This window comes from Melanotaenia boesemani, chromosome 24 (genome assembly GCF_017639745.1).
Source record: "Melanotaenia boesemani isolate fMelBoe1 chromosome 24, fMelBoe1.pri, whole genome shotgun sequence".
Classification (NCBI taxonomy): domain Eukaryota; kingdom Metazoa; phylum Chordata; class Actinopteri; order Atheriniformes; family Melanotaeniidae; genus Melanotaenia; species Melanotaenia boesemani.
In genome coordinates, this window is record NC_055705.1 from 2,680,667 (window position 1) to 2,704,569 (window position 23,903).

Genomic DNA, 23,903 nt, shown 5'->3' on the forward strand with positions numbered 1-23,903 from the left:
GAAACGGCTAGACATGCTGATCTAGTCGAGTTTATTGTAAAGGAATTCTTTTAGGTATTAAATGCATTTGGAAAACAAAGGGTGTTTGTCTGATTTATTATGTAAATGTAGGGAGTAAGTCTTGGGATAGTTAACAAATAGTGATAGAAAGCCATGTATTTTCCATGAATTGAAATCAAAATTTTATTTATTTGCCATGGATTTTCTGTAAGAACACATTATATTGTGAGTCAGTCTGCCTCAGTCAAAATAAGTCTTAAGACTTAAAAGCAATTCACACAAGTAGATACTAATAAGTAAGAATAGATAACCCATTTATTTGAAATGAATTGGGATCTAAATTTTATTTATTGGATATAGATTTCCTGTAAGAACAGTTATCATTATGCTGTGAGCCTAGATTTATTGTGTCGTCACTTGATACATCATTGTCGTCACCTGTTGGTATGCCTCAGTCAAGTCTGAAAGATAAAGTTAAAAAAACAGAAAATATTAGATTTACATTGCTGTTGATGTCAAACAGGTTTAGTAAAACTTTGATGATTCATATCAATGAACACAACTATAAAAATATTGCAAAGCAAAGCCTTCATTGATCATTATTTACCGATTATCGTAGTTTTCTTATTATTTTGTATTGGCCGCCAAGCACTTCCTGGAACTTTTGGAGGCTACATGGACCACGTGATCGGCAAGCGTTTTGAGCTTCCGGTGGCGCCACTCTCTCTCTAGAGCATGGATGTATTATAAGAACTGGATAACGGACTGAACAATGGCGGCCCATTCATTTCTATGGAAGTTGCTCACCCAGCGCATACGCCGAAAAAGTTCTCAGGCTTCCGGGTTACTTCCGCATATTGGGCCCATAGAGCATGCGCAGTAGTGTCACCTCCCATCATGCTTCATTCGGCATGATGGGAGGTGACACTACTGCGCATGCTTCGGCAGTGCATGTGCACAGCCGTGACGTCACCGGAGAAATAGAGACTTTTCTGTGGCTTTTATGGCCTTTTGAAAAATAATTGACGGATTAAATGTTCATGAATTAAAAATATTGAATAGAAAGATTAGTAATTAGCTGTGTTTAAAGCTGAAGACGTCCTGTCAACAGTTTTACAGCCGTGTCTTTTACCATTGTGGCCTATGGGAAAAATGCTTTTTGGGCCCCATGGGATTTTTTGTTGCAGTACCACGAGTGGCCACTGGGAAAAATCGGCGTGCCGCCATTGTTCAGTCCGTTATCCAGTTCTTATAATACATCCATGCTCTAGAGGCACACTAAACGGGATCAGCTCCGTCCATGCTGCTGCATTCACGGAGCAACTGGAACACGGGATTTCAGAGCTACTGCTAGGAATCACACATGAAAAACGCATCCTCTGTTTAGTCATTGTTTATATTTTAAATAAATATGTTACGTATGTTCTGTGTCTCTCGTTTTTATTCAATGATGCCACCATATTTTAGATTTTTATATCTTCGGTTTTCCCTCGAACTTGATGGGATTTTGAGTTGAGTTCTCATGTTTCGTATGTACGTGAAGCCAGCATAGTGGCGTAACAAATCGCGCATGCGCCACGGAGTCCAAGCTTTGTTTTATTTTGGCGGCTACAGACGGAGCGGAGAGCTGCTGGACCTTCAGACCAGAAGCAGAATGGAGGAGCAGAACCAGAACCAGGACCAGAACCCCACGAGGAGGAACAAAGCGGGACCATCCTTTGATACCACCGGTCGGCAGGTCAGTGTTGAGGACACTAAAGACACGAGGACGAGTCTCGAGGCTCCGTGTCTCATCCGTTTGTTCTGGTTTTCTATCAGAGGTGAAAAAGAAAAGTAGTAAAAGTTTGTGTTTTCATGTTTTCCTCGTTAAAAACCGCAAAGTATCCGCGTTTCCTCGCAGACAGAACCCAACGTAGGAGCTACGTCTGCAGTACAGAGGAACGGAGATCAGGGGCGTAGCCATCATTTTAGAAGTGAGGGGGACAAAGTGCTTAAAGGTCTATTGAGGGATTTATCATCCTCTCACATTCAATTGCGTCTATCCTTAGCAGCTAAAGAACCACATAACCACAAACAACACAGCACCAGGGAACCAACTTTAGTTCTTTAGATTTTGATAGTATCAGATCAGAAATCAGAAATACTTTATTAATCCCTTGCAGGGAAATTCATGTTTTCAGTACAACCCATCCAAGACTAGACAAAAACAACATATGACACAAACAAGAACAGGCAGACTGACGGAGCAGCCGTTTCTACAGCGCTCCTTATATATATATAGTGATATATAGTACGTCACTTTAAAGTCAAAATCTAAAGCTGCCAAACTCTGGTTGAGCTAACACAGAATGACCCTGGAGCATCTACAGGGTGAGTAGCCAGGTAATTAAGTGCCAAATGACAACGCTGAAAACAAAAAGTTCTGTAAAACACTTTTCCGCTTTAAAAAAATCAGCTCCAAAATGAAATGGAAGTGACAAGGTAACACGGTAATAAGCCACATAATTTAATGGCAAGAAGCAACAAGTGGAAGTGACACAACAATAAATATCTCAGCATTAAGATGATGCTATTTATCATTTATTTATCATCAACGATGACAGCACACATGTGCAAAATTAATCAGTTAAAAAAACGGTTTGACCAGAGCCTGCTGACTAAAACAGTTGTCGAATAATGTCTGCAAATATATGAACAACCATTATTTATTTATTATTTAAAAATATGTGTAAAACAACAGTGAGCACAAGTTCTGTTCAGATTGAGGAGTGGGTTTATTCTTACGTGGTAGATTAGCCAAAAATTCATGTAAGACTATTGTTTCTTTACAGCAGTATTATTTACATAGAAGTAAAGAGAATTCATCCAATTAATTACTTCAGTAAGAGTAAAAATGTAGTAAATGTAGTGAAAAAACTGAAGTATTGTGTAGCCTAACGTCTGATTTATTCATCAAATAACACTAATGTAATCTTTCTTTTAAAATAATAATCAGCAAATTCGTGTACTTTAAACTTTAACTACCACTAAATAAATTTAATCTTTGTAAATATAACAGGAAAAGGAACACAAATACATTTATATTCTTATTTTCTACCTAGAAGTGAGTCATCTTAGAGTAGCCAAACCGTAGCCTAACGTTACTTGAGTAAGAGCAGCCTGTTGTTACTTTAGAATAATATTACTCAAGTAAAAGTAAAGATTATTTTACAACAAAACAACTCTCAAGAGTACAATTTATCCAAAAAGTTGTTAAAGTAAATGTCAGGGAGTAGATACTACCACCTCTACCTTAACTAGCTAGCTTAGCTAACTAAACTGACATCTATCCGTCATCCTTTAAAGTCCTCATAGGTAATATAATATATAATATACAATATAGAACGTCTCTGTTTTAGCTAAACAGCATCTACATCCAGCAGCGTTACTCATCTTTCACCGTTTGTTTGGAAGAAACTTTCTAAAGTTTTATGTCTCTTGACTGGTTTGCTGAACTTGTGTGAAGATGTCAATCACATCAAAGACAGCCTGTCTCTGTCCACACACGGTGTTTGTTTGCCGTCTTAGCTTCGCTTGCTCATGGTGTGGCTCGGAAACATGTGTTTCTACATGTTAGATTTAATTAAGAGGCTGTAATGGCTGTAAAAAGTGCGGGGACAGAGGTCAGCGATGCGGGAAGTGTGGGGGAGATAATATATCACGTTACTTTTACACAAAACGTGGCGTATGCTGCGTTCACGTTTTCTCGTAATTCCGAGCGTCCGAGAGTTGTTGACGTCATTATGGAGCAGTTCCCGCTTTAAATGCTGCTGGACAATGTCTCCATCAGCAGTATTGCTGAGTCATGGTAGTTACTCCTGATAGGAAATGTTTCTCCTGGACGAAGGAACATGAATCATTCAGTTGGATCCACAGCAGAAAAATAACATGTAGGTGACTTCAGTCCTTGTTTGAATGTTGTTCCCTCAGTGAGGTTTTTAGTTCCTCGTATCCTCCTGAAACACTGAGACAATCTTACTGTAACAGTCCAGTAACCTGCTGGAAGAAGTTCACAACCACACGACTGTCAAGATGACCTGTAATTAGGGAAGTAACGATGCACTCAAGCCACGATTCGATTCAATTCACGATTCTAAAGTCACGATTCAGATTTTTTACGATTTTTCTCAACAAAATTAATTGTAGCGCAAGTTACTTTTGTTTTTTATTTGAACATCTGGCCTTTTGTCCTTGTATCAAACTATAACTTTGTTGTTTTACTAACAGAACTTAACACCGAACAAAATAATAATTATACATGATATGGAAATGATCACAAATCCTTTTATGACCAAAAGATGTTCTTTTAATTTGTTTGAACATTTGCATTTATGTCTTTGTATCAAATTGAACTTGTCTTAAAGACAGAACTTCAGAATGTGAATAAAACATCTCACATTTGAATACCAAAAAGTAGACTACCACTTCTTCAACAGGATTTCTTGAGCAATACCAGCATGTCTGTGTTGTAATATTTGCAAAGTCACAATGGCCTCCTGCACTTCACTTGGTTCAGAAGTGGCTGGTAAACTAATGCTGCTTTGGCATGTTTTTCTTCAGAAATACCAAAATGTCCACATTCTCAGGCAAAAGCTGTGATCTCTGCAAAGTCAAAATAGGCTCTTTCCGACTGTAGGAACCTTTTGCAGTTCCTATAACCTTTTCAGGAACCAGGCCATTTTTTCGCGCATTCCGACATATAGGAACTAGGGACCAAAGCCCCCAGTTCCTATAACCATTTTAGCTCCTGCTCCGAGGCAGGGTCTGAGCGGGGTTCTATAGGAACCCTTATGACGTAGGTGTTTGGTGACTGGTAGCTACGCCCCTTGCCAGATTTCCTTATTTTGTGTCCCCGCCACATTAAAAAAACACGGTTGCACATACGGACAAAAACAACAACAGAGCAAGCGATAAATGGACTGACGAGGAGGTCGAAGCTCTTCTGACCGTCTACGCCACAGAGGATCTTCAGAGAGGTTTTGAAGGTTCGCAGCGAAATATAAAAATATGCCTGACGATCAGCTCTCAGTCAGAGAACGCTGGATAACGCGAAGCAGCGCACGTAGAAAACTCACACAAAAAACACAAAACACAACACTACAAATAAATTAAGGATCATGACAACCGGAGTGGGACGAACCGAAAAAACAGTAAATTCCACAGCTTGTACCACCGACATGTTTAGTCGGTCAACTCCGCAGCAAATGACTCCTGCGTGCGGCAGGAAAAGCCAGTGTGATATGCAGAGTATACACACGTTATTTTATTTTACAGTTATTTTTGCTGTGCTGTATTCATTATAAAATAAATAAATGACTTTGTAAAGAGTCTGAAGTTTTCAGTTTGTGTCTGTTAGATGTGCTTTGACCACATCTATAAAATATTAGCTAATAAAAATATTGAGTTGTTATTAACTTATCACAGCTATGAAATATTAAATAATCCATCTTTGGCCGCTACATTTTAAGTCTTATCCCTGGGTGTAAATTACGCTAGTTTATCAACTTTATAATATGCTCCATATCACAGAACGAAGTTTATCATGTTTGACCAAGATCTGGCATCAAATACTTGTGGACACAAATTACACACCTGTAAACATTTCACCACCCTTTTAATATTTTTACCTTCATATACGCTAAGTCTGTGTGACTATGTCCTCATAATTCTAAACCATAACTCAGTCACAACTAGAGGGCCTCTAGAGAGAGAGTGGCGCCATCTCCGTTCACTGCAATGGTTCAGTTTTTTCACAACAATGGCGGCGTATGGAGCCCCTCAAAAGTTCCCGGAAGTTAGCAAAAGCTAAGCGACGGTCAATGTATTTCAATGGAGCAGATTGTCGGAGCTACACTTCTTCAAGGTAAGATGTTTTAATAGTCATATTTCCATATCAGTTGTGCATCAAAATCAACTTGACAGGAGTAATTAAATATGTTGGTGGATTATCACCGTCTAGATTAATATATTTAGAGATTACAAACCGATAAAAGTTTATGCTAGCACACTGATAGCAGCAGATGCCACAGGCTGATGAATGTAAATTCTGTTCGTCAATATAAATTGATCCAACGCCGTTGATAGCGAGGTTAATGTGTAGGGAGAGCGATTGTAGTTACATTTTTATTTAATTTTAATATATTTATAAGGCTGTGGAATTATGGACAAAGATATGAAGATGATTCTGTATGTGGGTCATAATGTGTGACCACCGCATTTCACACATTTAACACTAAAGACCAGGCCAATAATTACACCGTTCATTTTACATAATAACTAGAAAGTGAGCTGTTTTGTGGAATAGTACAGCCCATACAATTATACAATATTAGGGCTGTCATTTGATATTGCAGGGTGAAAAGTTCAGTCATATATATTCACTATATATTATACTATTATATATTAATTATGTTGTATTATCAGTTCTGGGGTTGCCTGACGTTAACTGGGATACTGTTCTTCTTCACCTTCCTGGTTTGGCCACTTTTAAGTGTTGTTTCCTCTTTTTTTCTATATTCTGCAACCTCAACCATATAAATCTCCCTGTGATCTGTTTAATTTAAAGGTCCCATATTATGCAAAATTCACTTTTTAATGGTTTTGGAACAGTCATACTGGTCCCCCCGCATGTGTAGGAGACCCGTAAGTGTGAAACTCTTTCAGGCGCTCTCTCTCCCCCCTGCTCCACCTCTAGGGAAGTAAGCGCTGAAATGAGCTTGTTTGAAAGCGTGTACGTTATGACGTCATAAGGGACAATAACCACTCCCCACAGAGCGATGGACCCGCCTACCGGCTCTCAAAGCCCGCCCTCTAAAAATCACCTAGCGCACAGTGTTTATCCTTTTCGGCAACCCTCGTTAGCGGACATGGCTAAGCGACAGAAGCACTGTTCTGTTTGTGGCTGCATAAATGAACACGAAAACGTTTTTTTACTTCCATCCACTGAACCCACGAGGACTGAGTGGATTAATTTTATTTTTGGAGGAAATGTACCCGGAAAACTTCCAAAGGTTTTGCATGACTGTGGCCAGCATTTCAAAGAGGACTGTTTCCACAACATGGGGGCATGGAAAGCAGGCTTCGCCAACCGTTTGAAGCTGAAGCCAGGTTCAATACCAACTGTCCGTGACACAGCTGGAGAGGTAAGAGCTGGCAGTTATTTTATCGTTTCGGCCTTATTAGTCTGATAGCTTGAAAATATATTAGCACTGTTGTAAATGTAGCCAAGTCACTGTTTCTACTGTTTGTATCCGGTGCCATTGTGCATCAGATTGATGAGCGTAGCTAGCTGTGTTCTCCATGCGTCACGGTTTGGGTCGGGAATGGGGGCTTCAGGAATGGGTTCCGGTGTTCCGGCGTTTGTTTATCCTTCACTACGCTGTAATCAGCGTCTAGTAACCGCTAAGGCCTAACCTGTCAATCACCTCATGACGGGCGATGCGATGGGCGGAGCCAACAGCTGAGCTGCTCCACCAGGGTTCCGCCCACCATAAACGGCACATTTCTGAAGCTGCTAAAAAGAGGGAGGTGAAGAGAAGCCGCTGCACTCAAACTGAGGGTCGATTTGTCCATACCATGGCGGAAATATTTCATTTAGATATTAATGAATGGTCTCAGATTGGGAATAAAGTGTATAATATGGGACCTTTAAAAATAAACTGCCCAATGATATGGTCTTTGAAAAGAGTTATCATCAGTTATCATTATGCTGTGAGCCTAGATTTATTGTGTAGTCAATTGGTAAATCATTGTCGTCACCTGTTGGTATGCCTCAGTCTGAAAGATAAAGTTAAAAAAACAGAAAATATTAGATTTACATTGCTGTTGATGTCAAACAGGTTTAGTAAAACTTTGATGATTCATATCAATGAACACAACTATAAAAATATTGCAAAGCAAAGCCTTCATTGATCATTATTTACAGATTGTCGTAGTTTTCCTATTATTTTGTATTGGCCGCCAAGCACTTCCTGGAACTTTTGGAGGCTACATGGACCACGTGATCGGCAAGCGTTTTGAGCTTCCGGTGGCGCCACTCTCTCTCTAGAGGCACTCTAGTCACAACCAACCCTTCACTGACGGATTACTCCTTCATCTTTCTACTGATGATTCCATAAAACACACAAAGCTTAATAGCAGATGATGAGATCTTTATTTTGCACATAACACACAAAAAAAAAAAAAAAAAAAATGAACAAATGATGCATTTTCTATGGATGTTCTGTCTGTCGACCTTCCAGAACATGATGCTTATTATGAAGAGGTGTGTAGTGATTAGCTGGAAGGCAGGAGGTAAAGCATCCAGGCTGTTCTCCATCTCCTTCAGTATCTGCAGCAGGTGGTTGTGTCCATCCTCTCCAGTGCAGCTTCAGGCGGCCACAGATGTATTGAAATGTCTCCCTGGACATACGGAAATTCTCTATCCACTGCTCATTGGTAAAATTGAGAACAACCTTTTCCCACCAGTTATTAGCTTTGTTCTGGACCAGCTGGACGGTGAGGAGTTCAATGAGCTGCAGCAACGTCTGAAACAGAACACGAGTTACAATAAACCCGCCGTCTGAAATATTTACTTATTGTAATCTGCTCAACACAGACAGTAGAAAACCGTCTGAAATATTTACTCATAAGACACGTATACAATCGGCGCATGTTTAATAAGTTAAACTTACACGTCGTCTCCTTTGTCTGCGGTGTATCTCCTGCCGCTGGATTCTTCATCTTCTGACTTTCAGGAGCCTTCCAGCGTCGACGTGAGACGCCCGATTTTATAGTCCATCAGTAACATCTCCATCAAGCAGAGCATGAACACGACGATCTCTTTGTTCTCCATATTAGCTTGCTGTGTTGTTTTGTTTTTAGTGGGTTTGTTTTGTTGTTATGTGGCGCTAAAGTCCCACATCACTGTCGCAGACGTATGTGTCACATCGGCCCCGCTACCGCCCCCAACTCATGTATGAATGCAGCATGAAACAGTTCCCCTGGAGAAGGTAGTTCCTAGAACTAGGACAGTTATTAGAACTGCGTTCTTAGAACTTCTCTGTCGGAATGCGCCTCATGTCTCCTGCAGTTGAGAAGACGCGTTCACTTGGTACAGAGGTGGCTGGTGTGGTGAGATAGGCTTTAGCCAGGGGAGAAAGTAGTGGGTAAATCTCACTATTCTCCTTCCACCACTTGAGTGGACAGCTTGTGAGAGGTATCGGTGCTTCACTTCTGTACCTTGAAATTTCTGTTTCAACCCCATTCATGTGGTTGCCTGGAGCTGCCTGTGCAGTTGTCACAAAAGTCCCTTCTAGAAGATCTTCCAAGGCTGTTTTCTTGGGAGGGGGAGGACTTGGCTGTGCTGTGTCTGTCAGCTCAGTAACCTGCTGTGCTGCAGGTGTTGAAGCACTGGGTTCTGTTCCTGCATCACTTGTGTTCTCCACATAGCTGGTCTATAAACAAAGTAAAAACACAAAAAGATCTACAAATCAGGAAAATAAACTAAAGGAAAAAGGCAAAAATATTGTGCATAATTTTGTATTTGATTTAATAGAAAATGCATAACTATAAATGTTATTTGAGCATTTTTACAGCATATAAATATTAATATTTATAATAATAAAATGGAATGTGGTTAATACCTGGTTATGTAGCTGCAAAGCTTTATCCTTCAGCCTCTGGAACACATTCTGACGCTGGTTTTCCTCTAGATGAGGAAGGGTGCGAAATCTGGGGTCAACTGCAGTGCACTCTAACAGATGATGGTATTCCCTTGCATATCTGTCCGATAGGTTGCTCAGGATAGCCGCCTTTATAGAAGTCACTGTGACCGAGTCGTCTTCATATTGTCTCATGGTCTGCTCAATCATGTGCTTCAGGGGCAATATGAGGGATACTGTGGGGTTATGTTCATCACTGAGCACAGTAGTGGCTGTTTTTAAAGGTTTAAGAAGTTTAACAACATCCTCAACATCACGGATGTCAGAGCTATCCAGTGTGTCAATCTCACGAGCATTTCGTCTTATGTCTGCTGCCACCGCTGCTTGTTGCTCCAAAAAACGTTCTACCATATCCAGACTGCTGTTCCAGCGTGTTGTAACATCCATAATAAGCTTGTGTCGGTTGTCCTGGTTAAGTGCCTTTTGTTTGGATGCTAACACAGCGGTTGCAGAAGGGCTGCGGTGAAAGAAGCTGACAATGCGCCTGATTCGACCTAAAAGGCGAGACACACGGGGCACAGCCAACCCTGCTTGTGTTGCTAAGTTTAACGTATGGGCGAAACACTTAATATGGGGCTTCAGTCCAGCATCTCTTACTGCAACTTCCATATTCCGCGCATTATCCGTGACAACAGCGATGCCATGTTTTGGTCGTTCTAGCTTCCATTCCGACACAGCGTCTCTTAGTACTTGCGCAATGTTAGAACCACTGTGTGTTTCAAATAGAGGACGCGTTTGAAGCACAAAGCTTACCATTTCCCACTCTGTGGTGATAACATGAGCCGTGATTGTATTTTTTATTTTTTTTTTTATTTTTTATTTATTTTTTTTTAAACCTGTCTTGTCCAGCATCGTTGCAAACAGAATGATTGTCTGGCTGCCGTCTGGTGCTGGGCAATTTTACTCTATCAAGCAGGGATTTATACTACATGTATAAAGTCCCTCTTGATGACATGAAAAACTTTATTAAATCAGACTCTTAATGCTGGACTCGACCGGAGGGGACAGAGAGAGAGAGAGAGAGAAAAGATAGAGAGAAGAGGGAGGGGAGAGAGAGGGACAGAAAGGGTGTGGGGAGTGCGGGTGGGGACTTGAAACATCATACAGAAGACCATGTAATCCATACTACTTACAACATATATAGCTAAGATCATCCTAGCCAGTAGGTCATTACACAACTAGTTGATAATAGTAACAATAATAATAATAAGAGTAAGAGTAATAATAATAATAAGAACAGAAACAATAAAAAAAAAAAGAAAAAAAATATGATAATAGATATAAGTGAAACTGCTGTATTCAAGAACACGCGCAGAGAAACCTGTGTGGATGTGTTGGAGAACTCGGCCACACGGCGACGCAAAGACTGTGTGGAGACGTTCAGGAAGGAGTGACCATGCAGAGTGATCATGCAGATGCCACCTCACTTGAACAGAGGCCAGAGTCAGGCCAGCGGTCCCGAGACCCAGGCCACCAGCCCCCCCGCAGGCAACAGATCCCGACCGGTCCACAGAGACGACTACTCGCCCGCCCAGGAAGGCAGCAGCAGGAGACCCCAGCAGGAGCCGCCCCGCGGACACAGGGCACCGGCCCCGGCGGGCCGAGGCCAGCAGTCCCCGACCCCCCCCGGGCACCGGCCGCCCGGGACAGACGGGGCAGAGGGCCCGGGCCCAGGAGCGCAGGGACACCCCCCCCCCCCCCCCCCCCCCACAGGCCGAGGGCCAGCACGCCACCCGGGGGGACCCAGCCCGCCCAGACGGCCAGCACGCCACCCGGGGGGACCCAGCCCGCCCAGACGGCCACCACCAGAGGCCAGCCCCACACCCCAGCGCCCAGCCGCACACCCCGAGAACCAGTCCTGCCCCCCCCCCCCAGACCAACACACACACACAAACACACACACTCTCCTTCCACTCCTCCATTCATCCTCCCACGCATACACCATTCAACCCTCACATACTCTGTCCTCCCACACACACACACCATCCTTCCACCATCCATCCTTCCACACACACACCATCCTTCCTCCCACACACTCACCATCCTTCCTCCATACACTCTCCCACACCTACCCCATCCTCCCACACACACATCATCCCTCCACCACTCATCCTCCCACACATACACCATCCTCCCTCTCATACACCATTCATCCACCTTCACACCTCCCACATACACACACACACACCATCCTTCCACTACCCATCCTCCCACACATACATCATTCTCCTACGCATACACCGTCCTCCCTCTCCTACACACTCCCCCATCCCTGCATCATACATTCTCCCACACATACCCCATCCTCCCACACCTACATCATCCCTCCACCATTCATCCTCCCACACCCACACCACCCCCCCTCCCACACACCACGCATCCACCTCCACACACCCCACCCTCCCACACACCATCCCTCCACCACCCATCCCCCCACACCCACACCACTCTCCCACCCACACACCCCCCCCCCCAACACACACACACACAAACACCATCCCCCCACCACCATCCTCCCGCCACCCCACGCCGCGGGGGGACAGCCCCAGCCAGGAGGCGAGGAGACACGAACCAGGCCCCCACCCCGCCCCCGCCCCCCACTCCCCACCCCCAAAACAGCACCTTCCCCCCAGGGCCAGCAGCCAAAACCCCCCGGGACAGCCCGCCTACGCCCCGGGCCAACGCGACAGGCCACCCGGCCCGCCCCGCCCCCGGGCCTTCCATGGAGACAGGGGCGCTTGAAGACCCCATTCCCCCTCCCTCCCCCACTAGTGATGGAATATATTATGTGCTGTTTGAAATTAAAAAAAGAGGGTTAAAATTGGGGGGCAGTAACTGCATTGAGGAGGGGGCGGGGCCACCTGAGCAGTCCCACCCACCTGACCTCGCATGTTCCACCCCCCAAAACGTGTTTGTATGTTGCAAATGTTATTTGTGCTCAGTGACTAAGTGGAATTAAAAGCTGGGAGGCATGCTGCCGCTCGGCGAAGCAACAGGGCCACTATGATGACCCCCCTGCCCCGCCCAGCGCAACAAGCACACCTCCCACAGCCCTACTTGTGTATGTAGTGAAGAGTGGGGGAGGGGAGGGGTCAGGAGATGTAGGTCCAGAGGGGAGTAAGCCTCCCCCCTGGAAGGCGACCCGCCAGTGGCTTAGGGCGCCCCCGTCCCCCGCCGGCCCTGAAGGGCGCCACAGGCCCGGAGCAGGCACCCCAACCCAGGCACGCCACGAACCCCCCCAGGTGCCAGCCACCAGCCCAAGGGGCCACTTTCCTCTTTCTGAGTGGGAGGGGGGCGAGGCAAAGGAAGGGAACCCCAGGCCCACGCCCCCAACACCCGGCCAGGGCGCCCCCCAGAGGACACGTCCTAACCCCCTGCAAACGCACACACACTCTTTTTTTTTTTTTTTTTTTCCCCAGCCACTCACACACCCTCTCACACACCTCTATACACCAACACCTCAATACGTGCACATACCTCAACACACACACTTCACGCACATACCTATAAACACACACACCGGTGCCCACATACACACACACTCTCATACCCCTCCATACACATACACCACTACACACGCACTCACATACATACCCGCATATACACACAAGCACCTCCATACATACTCACGCCTCCACCCACTCCTTCACTCCTCCACACACACCTCGACCTCCACGTGCACACACTCATATATACACACCTTCACACACACCCACACACACATCCCACATAGACCTCCACACACACACCCGCACACCACTCACACACACATACACGCACACACCTACACCTTCATACACACCCACACACACATACAGCACACACATCCCTCACATGAGCCGTGATTGTAACGTAGCTTTGTGTTGCCCTTGATGTCCATCCATCTGTAGTGATCGCTACATTAGTAGCCTCTCCAAGTACCTCAACAACATGGGCTTTGACTTGCCTGTAAAGTTCGGGCATCACCATCTGACTGAAGTGTGGGCGTGATGGAATGGAGTACTTCGGTTCTAAAGTTCTAATCATTTCTTGAAAGCCCTCATTTTCGACAGTTGAAAACGGCCTCATGTCTTTTACTATATAAACAGCGATGGACCTTGTAATAGCCTTGGCCCTTGGGCTGTTGTGGGTGAGAGGACTAGCAAATGTGTTTGTTAGTGTAGTTTGTCCCTTTGCTAGTCTTCGCTCCTGCGGTGGTGTTGGCGGCATGGCTAGCTCGCTGTGGTGCCGGCTAACATGTAACATATTGGTCGTACTTGTGTACGTTATCAGTTTCTTGCAATGCTTACATGCTGTTTTTGTCTTGTCGGTAATTCGCTTGCCATTTTCACTTGTGAACACAGGAAAGCCAAAATGCTGCCACACTGCTGACTTCAAATTGGCAGAAGCGTCTTCTATTTCAAAGTTGCCTGCTGTCGCCATGCTTGCTTCTAGTTTATTGGCGCTGCCGCAGTCCACAAATGCAATACGCAATGACGTCTGGGTCAAGCGTGTCAGATTACGTACTTTGCGTACTGTGCATTCAGGAGTTTATTTACAGGTCTTCACTAATCGATTAATTTATTTTCTACATCGATTGACGTTTTAACCAGTTTTAACCGATTTTTAACCGATTCACGAAGCATCGTTACATCCCGACCTGTAATGATTGTTAATCTCAGTTAGTTTACTTGATATGAAACATGTAGAAAGCAGAACTCTACACGTTATTTAATAGTTTTAGTTCAACTCCACCATTTTAAATTAGCTCTACATAACTTTTTATTTACTTTTTTACTTTAGTCAAAACCTCTTTTTCTAATAAATAAGCTTTTTCTATATTGGACTAAAAGTTTAGTCCTTTTCTTTAACACACAGAGTATTTTCTAACATCAACTTTAGTTTTGTTCATATTTCAGATCATGTTTCATTATTCTAGTAAAGATTTACAGGTTTCTGTCTTTACACGGGATTTCAATAGTAGATTTTTCTGGTAGTATTTTCCCTTTTACCAGATATAGTTTCCCCTAACTATAATACACAGTTTCAGTCCAAACGTCAGTGTTTTTATTTATTTCTCATGTTTACACACATGTCAGCTCATCTGTGGTTATTCTAGTAAATATGAGGAGATTTAATTTTTCTCTACTAAACTTGTTTGTGGATTCAGATTCTGGTCGACTGTATTTGTCCTTCAGCAAGAATCTGTTTCCCCATAAAACTTTAGTAAATAAAGAAGAAAGGTCCTCATATTTACTAGAGAAATGAAACACGATCTGTGTGTAAAATAAAACAATTCCAGTTTGAACACACTGGTCTTTCTAGAAAGAGCAAACTGGTTTTATAAAGAAAAATCAGCCATAAACATCGACCACAGCACGTGTCTCTGCTTCACTTCCATCCATTCGTTCATTTGCTGTCCCTGCTTAGTCCAACACAGGGTGGTGGGGGGGTGGAGGCCATCCCTGCTGCTACCAGCTGAGAGACAGTTTCCACCCTGGAGTCACCAGTCCATCACAGGACCAACACAGAGACAAACAAGCTGTCACTCACTCCAATGGAGAGTTCAGAGACATGGATGAAGCTAACATTCTCGGAGGGAGAAAGGGATGATATTTACTAGAGTGATGAAACATGATCCAGCCTGCGTGGAAATAAAAAGCTGATGTTTGAACAGAGATTGGGCTTCAAAGAGAGACGATATGAGCGACTGTATGATGGGATGGAACTTTCTGCTGTCAATGCAAAGACGTTCACGTCCTATTTTCCCTTCATGGAGGCCACGTTTTGGATCAGAAACATCCAGAAACAGCTTCTTGTTTACGATGGAAACATGGACTAAACGTATTAAATTCTGTTATATTTCATATCAAGTAAACGGAGACAAAGAGAGTAAAAGTCCTTCCAGGTGATCTGGATGGTAGTTCGCTTCTAAACTTCTCCAGCGTGTTATTGGACGTCACTTCTTTCCAGGATCTGTGTCGTCAACGTCATGACGTTCATGCATGAGAACTTTGTTAAATGATGATGAAGCTGATGTTGGAGGAAATGAGAGTTTAGGCGACACTATGATTGTTTTAATGTTTCAGCAGCTCTTCTCTCTCATTAGAAACCAATAGTTTAAGAGTTGGTCCAGACTCAAGCACACCTCAGTGAGGGAACAACAAGCCTCAAACAAGAAGTGAAGGGACCTGCATGCTGTTATTTTTCTGTTTCCGTGGTGAAATAGAGCGTAGTCAGGAGGATCCAGCTCTATTGAACGAGTGCATGTTCTCTCGTCCAGGGGAAACATTTCCTATCAGGGAGAACGACCTCGGCTCCACAACGATGCTCCATAGAGCCGCATTAAACTCATTCACACAATTCTACCTGCTGCACTTTTTCTCTACATCTTATCAAACTGGATCCAGATTCCCTCCAAGAAGGAAAATGCTCATGAGAGAGACACGCCACCAACACGTGTGTCCAGCCCATAACTTGAGAGGTGTTTGCAACTGGAGTTGAATTAAAGCAAAGCGGTTGGGGCGGTGGGAGGAGTCTGCAGCAGTGCTCTGCGATGCCAGCGCCGCTCGATTTACAGCTGAAAACAGCAAAAGAGGAAACTGAGAAAATAATCATTTCATTTTTATGATCGTTGAAAACCCAGATCGTAATTGAGATTAAAATGCGTTTAATCGTCCAGCCCTACTTTGTTGTTGCTCTTCTTCATCTTTCAACTAGCGGTTTGTGGTTCATCTCATATTTAACACAAAGTTTTATCCTGATAAAACTGTTTCATTCTGTGGAGTCACTCTACATATTCTTAAAGTTCAGGTCTCAGATAACGTGTTAAAGTTAATAAAATCTACTAAGAATATTAAATCCATTAATCTACCATTTATTACCATGTGATAGTTTAAACATATTATAATGTGGTTTTCTGCTTCTGGGTATCTATTAGGGGACAAAATACAAGTATCAGATTGTGTTCAACAGGAATTTAAGCAAAGTTCATACCATAAATTGAAGCAAAATGTCTCACAATCTGTATGTGACAAACATGTCATGTTGGACTCTTATGGGTTATTACGTCCGTTTCCAGTGACGTGAGCTTACTTTCATGTGACTTATTGAGACTCTGCACTGGTTTCCTGTGTCTCCTCCGTCCAAAATCAGCTACTCTTGTCCAGATGATGTCAAACTCAGATGTTTTCATTCACCAATGTGGATTACGTTCTCCTGTAAACTATTGCAGTGTGTTGCTGCTCACATTAGCAGCTAACGCTAAAACCGCAGGCTCTCACGTTAGCAGCTAACGCTAAAACCGCAGGCTCTCACGTTAGCAGCTAACGCTAAAACCGCAGACTCTCGCGTTAGCTGCCACCGCTAAAACCGCAGGCTCTCACGTTAGCTGCCACCGCTAAAACCGCAGGCTCTCACGTTAGCAGCTAACGCTAAAACCACAGGCTCTCACGTTAGCAGCTAATGCTAAAACCACAGATTCTCACGTTAGCAGCTAACGCTAAAACCGCAGGCTCTCACGTTAGCAGCTAACGCTAAAACCGCAGGCTCTCACGTTAGCAGCTAACGCTAAAACCGCAGACTCTCACGTTAGCTGCCACCGCTAAAACCGCAGGCTCTCACGTTAGCTGCCACCGCTAAAACCGCAGGCTCTCACGTTAGCAGCTAACGCTAAAACCACAGGCTCTCACGTTAGCAGCTAATGCTAAAACCACAGATTCTCACGTTAGCAGCTAACGCTAAAACCGCAGGCTCTCACGTTAGCAGCTAACGCTAAAACCGCAGGCTCTCACGTTAGCAGCTAACGCTAAAACCGCAGGCTCTCACGTTAGCAGCTAACACTAAAGCCGCAGACTCTCACGTTAGCTGCCACCGCTAAAACCGCAGGCTCTCACGTTAGCTGCCACCGCTAAAACCGCAGGCTCTCACGTTAGCTGCCACCGCTAAAACCGCAGGCTCTCACATTAGCAGCTAGCGCTAAAACCTCAGGCTCTCATGTTAGCAGCTAACGCTAAATCCGCAGGCTCTCATGTTAGCAGCTAACGCTAAAACCGCAGGCTCTCACGTTAGCAGCGAACGCTAAAACCGCAGGCTCTCACGTTAGCAGCGAACGCTAAAACCGCAGGCTCTCACGTTAGCAGCGAACGCTAAAACCGCAGGCTCTCACGTTAGCAGCGAACGCTAAAACCGCAGGCTCTCACGTTAGCAGCGAACGCTAAAACCGCAGGCTCTCACGTTAGCAGCGAACGCTAAAACCGCAGGCTCTCACGTTAGCAGCTTACGCTAAAACCGCAGGCTCTCACGTTAGCAGCTAACGCTAAAACCGCAGGCTCTCACGTTAGCAGCTTACGCTAAAACCGCAGGCTCTCACGTTAGCAGCGAACGCTAAAACCGCAGGCTCTCACGTTAGCAGCTAACGCTAAAACCGCAGGCTCTCACGTTAGCAGCTAACGCTAAAACCGCAGGCTCTCACGTTAGCAGCGAACGCTAAAACCGTATGCTCTCATGTTAGCTGCTAACGCTAAAACTGCAGGCCCTCATGTTAGCTGCTAATGTTAACGTTAAGTTATAATGTTACTGTTCAGAATTCATGCATGGGCGCATGAGAAAAGAAATATTTTTAAGCTGGATCTAAAAATGTCTGTTTGTTCCACTTGTTTGCAGCATAACAGCTAAATTCTGCTTCTCCATGTTTAGTCTGGACTCTGGTCTGGACTAGTTGACCAGAGTCTTTGGATCTAAGAGTTCTGCTAGGTTTATATTCTCTGAACATGCTGACCCTCTTCTCTTTGCTACCAAACAGAATAATCTGTCTTGTCTTCATTAAATTGAAGGGGTTTGGTGGAAGCGATGAAACGATACATGGACATATTTTAACTATAATCCATCATAATTTCACTGGCAGACCAGGTCACGTTGAGCATGTGTTCCTCATCCTTTGCTCATATTGTGATATTGTGGACATGTGTGTCTTCAGGGTGGAGTTTTACACTTCAGAAAATTCTCAGAAATAAAGCCACAGTTACCAAAGTCAGGATGTTGTTGCTCTTTGCTTTTTTGGAGTAACTGATTCCACAGTTAGAACTTTATCTGTACAAAGCATCACCCTAAGTAGATCAGAAAGTATCTGCTGTTGGTTGGAAACCTTCTAAGTCTAAAAACCTTCCTTTAATTTTCTAAATATTGATGAAAATAACCAAACACAATGTGTTGCTGTATGTTAAACTTATAGATCTGCTATTTTCTTGTGTGACATGTTTGTATGATGAAGCATCAATTCATGAAAAAAGCTGAAATATAGAAATTAAAGGTTTCTGTCCAACAGCATTTTAAGTAAAACACGGCAGCATTTCATCCCTGTTGATGGGAAAGTCTCGGCTAAAGCTTTCAGTCTGGTAAAGGACCTGGTTATTATGTAAAAGCTTTAAGGTTAACTTGTTTTATGAATTACTTGTTATAACCTGTCGACCTTTATTCCACTTTTTAATACATATTATTGACCTAAATTCATTTGTTAAAAGACTAATACATTTTTTATTGGACTAAAACTGGACTAAAACTATCAAACTTAGTCATGACTAAAATGTGACTAAAACTAAAGTATTTTTGTCCTGAAGACTAAAACTGAGATGTCTGCTGTTTGGGAAATTCTGCCCAACAGAAGCACTGCAAAGTAAACCTTTCAACACAAGAAGAACACAGAGCATTACTTCATGTGTACAATTTTACTTACAAGGACTGTATGCACTAGGGCTGCTCGATTATGGGAAAAATGATCATCACGATTATTTTGACTGAAATTGAGATCTCGATTATTTAACACGTTTATAGATAAGAGGTTTTGGGGGGGGGGGCATTTGAAGTGTTTACTGTGGTAATGCCGACTAGTTTCTTTCCACCAGGTCTCCATAGCTATTGTTTGTCTCAGACCAGCAGCTTTGTTCCGCTTGGTCTGATCTGGAAAAAAATAGTCTGGAGACATTTCGTTTTCACGTTGAAATCCACGTCAATAAAATGTAGCGCGACATTTCTATACGGCTCTGGTGCGGCTTTACCACAGGTAGCGGTGGCGAAACATCGGACTGTCACCACGTCTTTCACACACCCTCACTACACTGATCATACAGGGAAGAAAGAGACAAGTCCACTAACATGGTGGTGAGACGGCAGTGATGCCGTTTCTCCAAAGTGTTGATGAGGTTCTTAAATCCCGGATTGTTCACTGTGTTAATAGAGAAAAAAGTTCTGTTTGTTTATAACGTTTGTCTCTCTGTGACTCTGGGAGCTGGTGGATTATTTAGTCGCTACTTACAAAAACTGAACATTTTTCTATTTTTTTGTGTTGCGTCGCAAGCCCCCGTGTGCACGTCTGCGTGCACGAACGCAACATTTTACATGCACGACTGTCGCCTGTCGCTTGGCTGGAGGAGGGCAGTGATTTTCACTTCCTCGCGCAAGTTTACATAGAAAATGATGGAGAAGGAGCGACGTGTGTCCAGGTGTCTGCAACTCGTTCTGAATAAAACTAAAGCTGCTGTGGGAGGAGTCTGCATATTAAAATAAAACAAACCTTCACACAAATACATACATAGCCATTTAAAAAATAAATTTATTATAGTTTCCCTCACACACTGTCGCTGTGCACACAAACAACAACTGGTCATGATGATGATGATGATATTACACTGCTCACAAAAATTAAAGGAACACTTTTTTTATTGGGCCTGGCATGAAATCAGTTAAACCTGTCTGATAATTTTCTGGTTGGTTAAGCAGCTGAGGGCATCGTTAATCACTGTCAGCTGTATTGGTGTTCATGGAATTAACAACAGGTGCACCACAGTGGCAACAATCAGAAAACCCTCAAAACAGGACTGGTTTTACATGTGGAGGGTCATTTCAAGTTTCTCCCTCTTGATCTTTTTTGGCTGATTTTTCACTCGTGCTGGTTTTGGCTTGAGTAATTATCTCTACTGGCAGTATGAGGCGATTCCTTAACCCTACAGAAGTTGCACAGGTTGTCCAACTTCTCCAAGATGGCACATCCACACGTGCTGCAGCAAGAAGGTTTAATGTGTCTCCCAGCACAATCTCCAGAACATGGAGGAGATTTCAGGAGACTGGTGGTTATTCTCGGAGAGCTGGACAGGGCCGTAGAAGGTCCTCAAGCCATCAGCAAGACCGATACCTGCTCCTTTGTGCAAGGCGGCACAGGCTGAGCACTGCTCGTGCCCTACAGAATGACCTCCAGAGGGCCACTGGTGTGAATGTCTCTACCCAAACAATCAGGAACAGACTTCATGAAGGTGGCCTGAGGGCCCGACGTCCTGTAGTGGGCCCTGTGCTCACTGCCCAGCACCGTGGAGCTAGACTGGCATTTGCTGAAGAACACCAGAATTGGCAAGTCCGCCACTGGCGCCCTGTACTTTTCACAGACGAGAGCAGGTTCACCCTGAGCACCTGTGATAGACGTGAAAGAGTCTGGAGAAGACAAGGAGAACGTTATGCTGCCTGCAACGTCGTTCAGCATGACAGGTTTGGTGGTGGGTCAGTGATAGTCTGGGGAGGCATATCCATGGAGGGACGCACAGACCTCTACTGCCTAGGAAATGGTTCTCTGACTGCCATAAGGTATCGAGATGAAATCCTTCAACCCATTGTCAGACCCTACGCTGGTGCAGTAGGTCCTGGTTTCCTCCTAATGCACGACAATGCCCGGCCTCATGTGGCAAAAGTATGCAGGCAGTACCTGGAGGATGAAGGAATTGAAACAATTGAATGGCCTTCACGATCCCCTGACTTAAACCCAATAGAACATGTGTGGGACATTATGTTTCGATCCATTAGGCGCCGCCAAGTTGCTCCTCAGACTGTACAACAGCTCAGGGATGCCCTCACACAGATCTGGGAGGAAATGCCACAAGACACCATCCGTCGTCTCATTAGGAGCATGCCGCGACGTTGTCAAGCATGCATACAAGCTCGTGGGGGCCACACAAGATACTGAAAAGCATTTTGAGTTGCAGAAATTAAGTTTTTGAAAAAATGGACTAGCCTGCCACATCTTCATTTCACTCTGATTTTAGGGTGTCTACACAATTGAGCCCTCTGTAGGCTGAAAACTTTTATTTCCATTAAAAGACTTGGCATCCTTTTGTTCCTAAGACATTGCCCTGTCGTTATTTGTATAGATATCCAACTTCATATTGAGATCTGATGTATCTAATGTGTTTCTTTAAAGTGCTCCTTTAATTTTTGTGAGCAGTGTATTATTCTTATTATATCACATTATTAGAAAAGGGCCCTTTAAGGTTCTGAAGCACACAGTTTGATCACTGACCAATCAGAATCCTTCTCCCGCCTCTTTACATACAATATACACGTGAACCTGCTGACATTAAGATTATGCAAGTTAACTAGGGGCAGCTTATTTCTCTTTACATGTTAACTATAGGTCCAAATCCTTACTAGTTGCACTAGCTACGGTCTTTTCTTACTGATCTAGCAATATGATAAGGTTTTAAGAGGTTACATGCCAACTTATCAAGACAAAAATGCCAACTAGATGACTAGCTAAGGTTTACTTTTTATTTTACAAGTTAACAAGTAAGACATAAAGATTTACTTGTTAGCTTGTGAGGCACAAATTGTTTATGAGTTCCACTTTTGTTTTTTCATTCTTTAACAAGTAACACAATTACAATTTTACTAGTGAACTAGTCAGCTACCAAAATAGTGACTAGTAAGCTAGTGACACCTATTCTGTTTTGCACACGTAAACAAGTGGAGAGTGTTGTCTCCTACCAGCCAGACTATTTGTCAAACATGTAAAGCTTTTGGTATGACATGTTGGTCATTTTTCTTACATGTTAGATCTGTCCTTTAACTAGTTATTCATTTCTTGTTACTTGTGGATAAGTATATGCTACTAGTAAGTCATTTGTTTTACATGTTAGCATTTTTTTTACACTTGTTAATTAGTCCATGGTCTTTAGTCTCACTAGTGAACATGTAACATCAAAATATACTTCAACTAGTCAACTAGTTAGCACTTTGTCTTTACAAGTTTACGTGTAAGCTGCAACTTGCAGCCACTAGGTGGCTATTTGCAGTTCACTGGACCACATGTTAGCTAGTATCTCAAATGGTAATGAACTGGGTGGGCTGTAATGAAATCCTGGAGATATGATTTGTAGGCATTTTAAATTTTGAATTGGGGAGCCAATGGGAGGCCTCAATAAGCCTTTGCCCCACCTATTTATTTGCATATAATTAACTAGTTGAACTAGGGAGTGCTACGTTTTAACTAGTCCACTAGTGATGATTTCGTCAGTCAGGTGTTCACAAGCTGAGAAGGTATGTCACTTACTAGTATTGCTAGAGGGTATTTTGGCTTTACTAGTTAACTAGTAATCCATCTTTAGTCACACTTGTTCTCTAGTAAGATCAAAACTGGCATTTACTAATTAAATAGTAAGCTTTTTTATCTTTACTAGATAATTAGTTAAACATTTGGGCTTCACCTGGTAATTTAGTGCAGATTATTGTTGGCCACTAGTTAACTAGAGGAGAAGACTATATGTTGACTAGTTAACATGCTGATATTGTGCAGTTCACTAGTTAACAAGTAAAACATACTAGTCAACTAGTTTGGTCCAAAGTCCTACTAGTGCATTAAAACGCTGACAAGATATTCATTTTATTTGACTATTATAGCAAGTGGCCTCACTTGTACAACTTCTGTTCAAACTACTTGCACAAAAGTGTCACTAGCTGTTAAAAAACTGTTACTAGTCAGATTTTGAGTTCCACTAGTCTATTAAAAATGCCCATAAAATATGAGCACATGTTAACTAGTTTGTGCATAATGCAAGTTAGTGAAGGAAACTGATGTTTGATATCAAGAATATGGAATAAATGCTCAAACGGCTTGCCATATGACGCTACCGGAAACGAGATGTTAACCCTTTAACTCCGGGTAGCAGAGGCTGCAGGTGCAGTCAAACTAAAAATTAAAGTTTAGAGAATTTAAAGGCCAGAAATGTGGATAATGAAGCAGTGAAGGTGCATGGATGGAAGTTATTGTGCATATTGTGAATATTTCTCTCTCCTCACCATCTAGAAGCTGTGAGATTCTCATCCTGCTTTCTGTCTGTTCACCTGATGCTGATATTCATCACATAT

The 23,903-nt window shown here is 43.3% G+C and overlaps 1 protein-coding gene and 1 long non-coding RNA gene across 2 annotated transcripts in view; both read left to right on the forward strand.

Annotated features, from left to right (window-relative positions):
- LOC121635269 (zinc finger protein 91-like) overlaps positions 1–23,903 on the forward strand; it is a 107,457-nt gene that overhangs the window by 74,837 nt on the left and 8,717 nt on the right. The gene's annotated exons all lie outside the window — the stretch shown is intronic.
- Positions 1,583–23,021, forward strand: LOC121635349. Its single transcript, XR_006009421.1, has 4 exons — positions 1,583–1,738; positions 1,838–1,848; positions 5,368–5,373; positions 23,009–23,021. It is a non-coding gene; the product is annotated as an uncharacterized LOC121635349 (long non-coding RNA).